The sequence below is a fragment of the Sinocyclocheilus anshuiensis genome, unplaced genomic scaffold, assembly GCF_001515605.1.
Source record: "Sinocyclocheilus anshuiensis isolate Anshui unplaced genomic scaffold, SAMN03320099.WGS_v1.1 scaffold1075, whole genome shotgun sequence".
Lineage (NCBI taxonomy): Eukaryota > Metazoa > Chordata > Actinopteri > Cypriniformes > Cyprinidae > Sinocyclocheilus > Sinocyclocheilus anshuiensis.
In genome coordinates this window covers 2,504,471-2,514,864 of record NW_015544163.1, presented here as the reverse complement: position 1 = coordinate 2,514,864, position 10,394 = coordinate 2,504,471, and the positions used below count along the sequence as shown (strand labels likewise).

Genomic DNA, 10,394 nt, shown 5'->3' with positions numbered 1-10,394 from the left:
CTAAAAAAAAAAGAAAAAAAAAAAAAAAAAAAAAAAATATATATATATCTTTGCTTAAAATGAATATCAATCAGTTTAATTTGATGTTTATTTGAACGATGGGATCTTAGTCAGCGGAATCAAGAGATAGCAAATGTTTAGAATGTGAAGCTTTACAGATCCAGTTTATTTTACAGACACTCTCAGAGTTCCTCTCCTCACATAATTTGCTGATGAATGGATGAATGATCATGTTTGAAGAGTCTTAATAGGGCTTAGGTTTTTCCCTGAGCGTTTCTTTCACCCATAGGGTTGCATGCGGTCTACTTCTGTTCTTATTAATGGTCCACGCCAGCTTCAGCGAGCAGATGAGCAGAAACTCCACTTTGAATTTCTGGAACGCAGCATGGGAGGGTTGGATTATTAACCAGCAAGCACTCGGAGGAAGAAAAAGGCCTTTGTTTTAAATGCTCCAGCCCTCCCTCTCCATCACAAAGCCCTCCCCTCCTTCCGCTACTCTTCTTTTAGTTTTGATTTCTTTTCAAAAATGTAAAGATGGGACAAACAAGCAGCTTTAGAATGCGCCTCTTGGAGAGACAGATGTCAGAGCTTTTGTGTCGCGGCGAGCGCATCATTATAACTCGAAAGTTCCCATGGCGGGGGGTTGAGGGTTTGAGAGTTTGAGAGGGGTCCGCAGCGTGCCATGCGCGACACAGGGCTTAATTTAGACACCGGTGATCGCTGCCAACTGAGAAGCTTTAAAGGCACGACCATCTGAGAAAATCAGGTCTGCTGGCATTAATGTAGAGGTTTCATCAGTATGTGTTTTCTAAGGCAAGCGTCACTATTAGGCCACATATGTTCAGGGATTCAAAACAACTAAAGTATTGTACTTTATCATGTAGCTCAATGTAAAAGTAAACAATACGGTAGACAGATGCTATAGATTTAGTTGCATATAAATTTGAATGTGGTGATGTCAGTATAACATGATGTTCAATAAGTAAAACTCAATAGATGTAAGTTAATGGGTCCGATTTCTTTCAGGATTTAAAAGCAGAAATTTGAAGTTTATAGTTTTATTTGCGCTCTTAAATTAATTATGTTAAAACTTGCATATTATTTGAGCTGTAAAGTATTTTTTTACAGTCGTTTCAGTGTTTTATGATTTATGGCGTTAAGTTGTGTTGGCAACCGAGTTGTAAAATTGAATATGGTTAGTTATAGCGTTTTGTTTTTTTCACACTAAAATCATGTATTCACTCATATTGTATCAAATGGTTAACTATTTGTGTCGAATTTGTTATTATTACTCTAATATTTCTGTCATATTAACATTAATTTAGTTTTATTTAAATAGAAATGTAACAAAACATTTATAAAAAATAAATGTGTATAAATGTGTCTAAAGTGTATAAGAAGGTAAAAATTTAATTTATGATCCTTTATAGTATTAAAGTTTTACGATATCCTTGTATTTTAACAACACCATTATATATGTTTTATCTGTTTATTGATCTGTTTTTTTTCCTTTTATACAGATTTATACAAATTTAATAGTGTACATTTAAATTCAGGATTTAAAAGCAGAAACGTGAAGCTTATTATTTTATAAAAGCAATTTAATTCTTCTGTTGCAAATTGATTAAGTCTTCATTTTTATAGCCATTTTAGTGTGTAAGGGTTTATAGCGTTCAGTTGTTGTAAAATGTAATATAAATTTACACAGAAAAGATTTGTAACACATTGTTTTCATTTTGTTTATATAATTGAAATTGGCCCCATTCACGTCTATTGTAAGTGCCACACGTTTAGAAAAGGAGAGATAAATGAAAACTAATTTTTGTTGCAACTGACAATATGCTGTCAGTTAAGATGAACTCGTACTAAACCTGGAGTATTTTTTTTTTATATCTCAGGACAACATTGTTTTTTGTCATGTTTAGTTGTTATAACTGTTAGTCACGCTCCTGTAGATGAGAAAGGTCAGTTATATAGGCACTATGGATGGTTTGTTCTCTTGTGTTGCTCCTGTGAGTTCATCCAAAGAGACCATCCATATGGTCTTATGATTAAATATTTACAGGCCACCACATTTCCAACCAACTCATGAGAAATTCATGGAGATGTTGCATTATGGGATGGTTCTGCCGTTTCCCCCACCTACAATAACCGGAGTATAGCTGAGGGAATGTCCAGATGCCGTTTTAGTAAACAAGATGTCTCTCATGCTTTTAATGTGCATTATACGTACAGTACAAGTGCTATACATATGTGATTTTGATGGTAATGACCTGAATCACTGATTATGTTTAAATGTAGTCATTTAGCAGATGCTTTTGTCCAGTGCAGCATACAAATGAGGAAAAACATGAGTAATTTATCAGCTGAATTTCAAGAGTAAACCAGAAAATTCTGGAAGCCCATACCTGCCATTGCTGATAACTTTATACTTTATTTCTCAATTGACTAATTTATTCTTTACTCTGAAGTGGAAACAGCAGGCTTGCAATTGTGGAAAAATACGCACTTTCATTATTCAGTTAATGCTCTATTAAAACATATAGATTTAGTTTAGAATGGTTTAAGATTAATATTATACTGTACAGAAACCTTACTTAAAGACAAAAGATTGTACAAAAAGACTCTTGAAGGACTAAAATCGAGGTCATATTTCCAAACTAATTTCTTTTACAGATTATTCTAATTTGCTGCATAACTCCAAATCTTTCAAGCTCCTTCATACACTCTAAAAAATGCTGGGTTGTTTCAACGGTAGACAGATGCTATAGATTTAGTTGCATATAAATTTGAATGTGGTGATGTCAGTATAACATGATGTTCAATAAGTAAAACTCAATAGATGTAAGTTAATGGGTCCGATTTCTTTCAGGATTTAAAAGCAGAAATTTGAAGTTTATAGTTTTATTTGCGCTCTTAAATTAATTATGTTAAAACTTGCATATTATTTGAGCTGTAAAGTATTTTTTTACAGTCGTTTCAGTGTTTTATGATTTATGGCGTTAAGTTGTGTTGGCAACCGAGTTGTAAAATTGAATATGGTTAGTTATAGCGTTTTGTTTTTTTTCACACTAAAATCATGTATTCACTCATATTGTATCAAATGGTTAACCATTTGTGTCGAATTTGTTATTAAATGAGGAAAAACATGAGTAATTTATCAGCTGAATTTCAAGAGTAAACCAGAAAATTCTGGAAGCCCATACCTGCCATTGCTGATAACTTTATACTTTATTTCTCAATTGACTAATTTATTCTTTACTCTGAAGTGGAAACAGCAGGCTTGCAATTGTGGAAAAATACGCACTTTCATTATTCAGTTAATGCTCTATTAAAACATATAGATTTAGTTTAGAATGGTTTAAGATTAATATTATACTGTACAGAAACCTTACTTAAAGACAAAAGATTGTACAAAAAGACTCTTGAAGGACTAAAATCGAGGTCATATTTCCAAACTAATTTCTTTTACAGATTATTCTAATTTGCTGCATAACTCCAAATCTTTCAAGCTCCTTCATACACTCTAAAAAATGCTGGGTTGTTTCAACCCAACTTTGGGTCAAATATGGACTAACCCAACTTTTGGGTTAAAAATGTAATTTAAAAATTTAACCCAAACAGCTGGGTTAGTCCATATTTGACCCAAAGTTGGGTTGAAACAACCCAGCACTTTTTAGAGTGTAGATGATTAGGATTTGCACAAATCTTTTAAATATGTGACCATGGACCACAAAACCAGTCATAAGGGTCAATTTTTCGAAATCTGAAAGCTGAATAAAGAAGCTTTCTATTGATGTATGGTTTGTTAATATAGGACAAAATTTGTCCAAGATACAACTATTTGAAAATCTGGAATCTAAGGGTGCAAAAAAATCTAAATACTGAGAAAATCGCCTTTAAAGTTGTCCAAATTAAGTTCTTAGCAATGCATATAACTTATAAAAAAATAAGTTTTGATCTTCACGGAACATGATCTTTACTTAATATCCTAATGATTTTTGGCATTAAAGAAAAATCAATCATTTTGACCCATACAATGTATTTTTGGCTATTGCTACAAATATACCCCAGCGACTTAAGACTGGTTTTGTGCTCCAGGGTCACATATATACTTTTAACAGCCCAAGTCAAGAAGTAGGTGGTTTGGGGTTGATATTAGTGGTTCGTTCTTCATTAATCTGGAACTAGAAAGTCAAGTTGAGCACTTTGCATTGTGGGATACGGGATCATGGTGCTGTTTACTGCATCTTTTGGCATAGAACTGCATATTGCACACAGAATATATAGTATGTATTCTAATCTGAACATAGCCATACTTTAGAAATGACTGCTCCATAGGCCCGACAAGACAGAAGCAAACGATCAGCGCACATGCAGAGTGTGACATTGCTCATGTTCTCATCCTGCAGGCGGCTCTGGAAGTCTCCATGTCATTGTTTAAATGATTCCCCTTCACTAAACTGGGAACGAACCCAAGCGAGAACTACACGTGAAAGCACCTCAGGAGGGGAGCAAGTTCAGCGGGGAGCTTTTCAATAATGGATGTACCACATTGAGCTCCCGTTAATAATGTGTTTCTGTCACCGCGGGAGACAGAAAAACGCATTTTAGAGGCGGACGAGAGAATAATGGGATGCGAAGTTAGGAAAACTTAGTCATAACTCAGTCTGGCTCCTTTTCAGACATTTTCAGTGTCTTGTGGCTTTGTTTAACAGGTAAAAAAAAACCATACAAGCATTGTGATTTTTATAGCACAGTGGCTTGTTAACCCCTGAAGCTCGTCGTCGAAGCTGTTATTATCATAAAAGTGTTTTTGATTACAGTGTTTTCATCAAACAAATTATGGATTGAAGCAATGAGACATATGCCAACGTTTTTTCCACGACAAGATTGAAAGGTTCAAACAATTCAAGGTCAAAAATGAAAATGATGTGGAAGTTATTTAATTTGTCCTTAGTTTGTTAAAACATAAATTGTGTTCACAAAAATGCACTTACTGTACATTGGAAATCTACACTGTAAAAAATTGGTGTAGAAATTAGGGAATTGCTGGTAAATTTCACAAACAGTTGCATAGAAATACAAGTAACATTGAATTTGAAGTAGAAAAACGGAAATATTATTTTCTTGTAAAAACATACTGCATGTGCTTTTTACTGTAATGTTTTATTTGCAACTTCGAAAAAAATATATTTTTACAGTGTAATGGCAGGGTTTAAAAGCAGATAAAGCTTATATTTTTATGAAATAACTTGCATTAATGTTTTGTATTAAAAAAATGTGTTATTTGAGCTCTGAAGTTAAAATCATCTTTTTAGTGCTGACTCTGAGAATGCTTTTCTAAGTGGATAAAGTGAATTATCCTGGTGCATATTGTGCAAAAATGATTTGGTTTGTAACTTTACATGGAAAAAAAATTAACTTTGCACAGACAGTGTAAGTTATTGATTTTATCACCATAGACACATATACAGTAATGTTGAAATCTTGTGGCTATATGTTTTAAAAAGTTAAATGTTTTTTTTAGAAGATATTTTGAAGAAATTTGGGTTTCAGTTCCCATTGACTTCCATTGTGTTTTTTGTACATACAATGGGCAATGGAAACCAAAGCTATTTGGTTACCACAGACTCAAAATATTGTTGTCTTCCATAGAAGAAAGAAAGTTATACAGTTTTGGAATGACTTGTAATTAAAATCTTTGGTTGGACTGTCCCATTTCATCTAGTTTTTAAAACTCTTCCTCACAAGCATTGCTGCCTCTTTGCCACTTCTATTTATGAGAGCAGATTTAGTTCCCATGGCTGTGTATGTCCACATTAATAAGCGATTTGACATTTGTGTCATCTCAGCTCTGGTGTCCGTCTCTTGTGTCTTCACCCATTGGGGACTGAGCAGGGCTCGTCGTCCAATCAGAAGCTGAGCCCTTCTACTGATGCTTTGAAAACGGATGCAATGCCAGAGGCGCAAAATACAGTTAATGGTCAATGAATTCAAATGTCATCATTATCTGAGCAGTTCTGAGAATAAATCCATGTCTCCTTAGTGCTTCCATTTAGCATTCAAGCATTATTTAAATACAGTGTTAACATTTAACAATTCTGTCTTTTTCAATATCCAATATTGCAATATCAATTTCAAAACAACTAAACTGTTACATATTTTTATCATGCAGAAAGAAACACCTTTTCATTTTTTTTATATAGATTAATATGAATGTATATAATATGTAATCTATTCTACAATAATTATCAGCAGCAGTTGTATACATATAATGTATCTGTATGTGTGTGTAGTTGTATATGTATGCCAATATTGGATTAAGGCCCGGTTTCACAGACGGGGTTTAGACTAAGCCAGGATTAAATCATAGTTCAATTAAGACATTTAAGCAATTTTTATAAACGTGCTTAGAAAAAAAAAAAAAAAACATTTCTGGTGTGCATCTTCAGACAAAACAAAGGCACTGATATATTTCAAAGTTTCTTTCAGTTGAAACAGCTCAGACTTACATTTTAGTCTAGGACTAGGCTTAAGTCTATAAATATTATAGACTTTAGATATAGATTCATACATTATAAATCTATATTGTTTTTTCTGTTTTAAAAAACAACTAAATGTTTCATTGTGCATTATGTAAAATCAGTTTTATAATGTATAGAAAAATATGTAACCGTTTAGATGTTTTGAAAATTAAATTTGAAAAATTGCAATATGGGATATTGAGTAATACTTTACAATTTTAATATGAATTATATTATTAAATTATATTATTATCTTTCAGAAAATAAGCCGACAGTATAACTAAAACCTAGTTAGATTCTAGATTAACTTTACATTATGATAAAAATATCAGCCCAAATGTGTTTTTCTCCAATAAATAAATAAATAAATTATCAGCTTTAATTTCATCGAAGCTCTTCTTTTGCAAATCATATGAAGAGATCTCAAATACATCTGATGTTCTCACCTTTGTTGGGGTTGATCTGATCTCCCTGAGAGCTGACTCATCACAGCGTCCATCTATTGCTGCGGGTATGGTAGACTGGCAGAGGGGTGCAGGTGGCTCTGGATTGGTGCAGACACCGTCCCGACGCTCCCGTGCCCGTGCCAGTGCCATCTGTCATCAGCTACAACATCTGCAAATCCAAGGTGCCCTTGATGGCCGGTGCCACCGTGGCCCGCTTCGGATTTCTGCAGGGGGACGAGTGGGTAGAGAAGCTGCTCCCCGAACACTAATCACATCTTCATTACTAATCATCACGGTTTGGGCTTTTTTATAATTCTAGAAGTGCCGTTCCAGGATTGTTTGTCTGCTTATTTATCCGTATCCCATATCAGATGTCAACGGCTCACCCCATGCACACACACACAGTTCAATTCAAATTTATTCAAATTTATTTGTAGCAAAAGTGAGCAAGCCAATGGCGATTGTGGCTAGAATAAAAAAAACAACTAAGATGTTTAAATGAGTTAAAGAAACAGTTTTATCCATTTGAAACGAGAGAGTTAGTGAATACTCATAATGGAGTATGCTGAGGTCTTGAAAGTCTTCCATACCTGCAAGGCATCCATTAGACCACATTGCAATTAACATTCTTGGCTATGATCCTGATTACTTTGTAAGCAAAGCTCTATATTGATTTAGCAATAATGTGTAACTAGATTTCTGAAGTAAAGCGGTGTCTCTGCAGCTGTCATGATGCTGGGCTGTTGTAGGAGGTTGTCAAGCATTGCTATGCAATTGCTCCAGCATTTGGAGTGGTTGTTAGTGCAACAATATATGAGACATATGTGTCTTTGATATAATATTCTCATATTTAGAAGGGAATACAAACTAAAGTAGTTTAGAAATCTGCAACGAACCTATATCTAGCATCTAGCAAACTCTATTAAGTTGAAATCCTATTTGTTTTTCATATTTCCTTTCCCCATGTAAAACATATGTGGTTGCCCGGATGCTCAGAACAGTTTATTTGTGTTGCTACATGGATGCTAGGGTGTTGTAGGTGGTTGCTGACTGCTGAGTGTTCAGAGTGGTTTGTTAGCATGCTATGCTGTTTTTAGAATGCGGAAGATTGCAAATTTTTTACACATTTATTTTCCTATTGCACATTTCTTGGTTTTATTGTGCATGTTTTTTGTTTGTTTGTTTTTTTTTGTTTTGCAATATGTACACTAGATTACAAAAGTAAGTTTCTTTTAAGACCTTAAAAATGTCTTAAAAAGGCCTAAAAAGATCTTAAATCAGAGCAGAAAGTCTTTGATATTCTTGAAGTCATTGGAAAGGCATTGAATGTTGCATGCACTGCAATAAATAAATAAAAATAAATGAATGAATAAAAAAATATTATCTTCAGTCTTTTTAAATAGATCTATAATCTATCTATAAATCAAGATACATTTACTTGAGATGCAAAATGAAGATATAAAGTCTTGTTTTCTGAAAAATTGAACAAAATTTATTGAGTTCTTGCTTAAAACATGAGCAAACATCTTTCAATGTGGTTTGTTTTCCCTTTTGAATTAAGTTGATTTTTTTTTCTTAGCCCACTGGCATATACTTGTTCATGTTTTAATAATAAAGTCACTAAAAAAATGTTTTATTCATTTCTCAGAAAACAAGATTTATCTTATGGCATTTTGCTTCTCAAGTAAATGCATCTTGATTTAAGAATCTTTAAATATTTGCACTTGAAAACAAGACAAAAATACTAATGAAAAACGTTTTTTTTTTTCAGTGTGATTCTAGTGATTGAGAGGTATTCAATCACATCTGTTGGAAGTTGCATTTTCAAACTTTGAAGTGTTGCCAAAACAACTTATCGTGTTCTCTCTAGACATTTATATTTAGAGAAAATATTGAAGTATTGTGGTTCCTTCAGTTTATGCGTAAAATTTTCTTTACTTGGTCTTAAAATGCATGAAAAAGCCGTGTGGAAAAAAATGATCAGTTACCAGTTTATGTGTAAAGAAAGTTATTTTGTAATTAAAAAAGTAATTATGTATTGCTGTTTTTCCCTAAACTGTTTTTTGTCTATCACATTGTATAAACGGCAGCTTAAGATTTCCTTTGGAAATGGGATGTTTGTGCACAAAACAAAATTTATGACTTTGTTACAAAATAAATATAATATGAACTTCAATGTTAATTTGCTGTGAGATTGCAGGGGACTAAAGCAGCCACTTGGAGGAAGTGACATTTAAAATTCTGAAGAGCACCAAAAATGGTCATTGAGGACAGAAATCTAAAAGAGAAAGAAAAGGGGGCGAACACGTCTGTTTTGTTGGCTAATAGACGACCGGAGGAAAAGAGGCCTGTATCAGAAAGAGTAAAGCGCTGAAAAGAGAAGACAAACAAACTAAAAGCATCGGCACCGAGATCTCAGTGAGCCGCGCCAAAATTGTTTGGCACTGGTGGTTTTTAAAAGGAACACCTGCGAAGCGTCAGTCGGTCCTTTACATTCTCCTGAAACCCCGCTGGTCAGCGCTCCACTACTTGGCATCTGATCCGAAGTGACATTTAAAATTCTGAAGAGCACCAAAAATGGTCATTGAGGACAGAAATCTAAAAGAGAAAGAAAAGGGGGCGAACACGTCTGTTTTGTTGGCTAATAGACGACCGGAGGAAAAGAGGCCTGTATCAGAAAGAGTAAAGCGCTGAAAAGAGAAGACAAACAAACTAAAAGCATCGGCACCGAGATCTCAGTGAGCCGCGCCAAAATTGTTTGGCACTGGTGGTTTTTAAAAGGAACACCTGCGAAGCGTCAGTCGGTCCTTTACATTCTCCTGAAACCCCGCTGGTCAGCGCTCCACTACTTGGCATCTGATCCTTTGGCCTGCGCCATCAGACGCCAAGAAGAAAGGAAATCGCTCAAGACATAAGCTCGCGTTTCTGCGGTGATAAAAGATTCAGTTCCCCCTGCACGATTTGTCACCTGCGTGTTTGTTTTCCCACCCCCCGAGTCGAGAGCCCACCTTAATCTAAATGAGCTCATTAGTTGGCAGCGTTTGCCGCACAGGTTCACATAATGAGGCTCATAAACGTGGGCGCCATCCACTAAATGAGGCCTGTCACCTCACGTTAGGCGAGTTTGCATAAAATACCGGCTCATTTAAATGAAAACATTTTCATTCGAAACTTTGCCCGGAAAATGGTTGTTTTGATGAAAAATATTTTCAGCTTCAGACTTCATGGTTCTGGAATGTGTAGGGTAGGAGGCTTTATGCTGAATTCTCCAGAAGAAAATATACACGGCTGTTGGACACGGCTCAAAGGAACGGTATGGAACATAAAGTTCGGGTCTTCTCGGTTTCCTGTGTTTGGGTTGAGGTCCCGTGGTGCTGTGCGGCATTTTGGCAGCGCCCCGGAGTGTATGTACCGCTCCATA

The 10,394-nt window shown here is 34.9% G+C and overlaps 1 pseudogene; it reads right to left on the bottom strand.

Annotated features, from left to right (window-relative positions):
* LOC107695661 (growth arrest and DNA damage-inducible proteins-interacting protein 1-like) overlaps nt 1-7,123 on the bottom strand; it is an 11,615-nt pseudogene extending 4,492 nt beyond the window's left edge.
* Nucleotides 7,124-10,394: the final 3,271 nt, after the last annotated feature.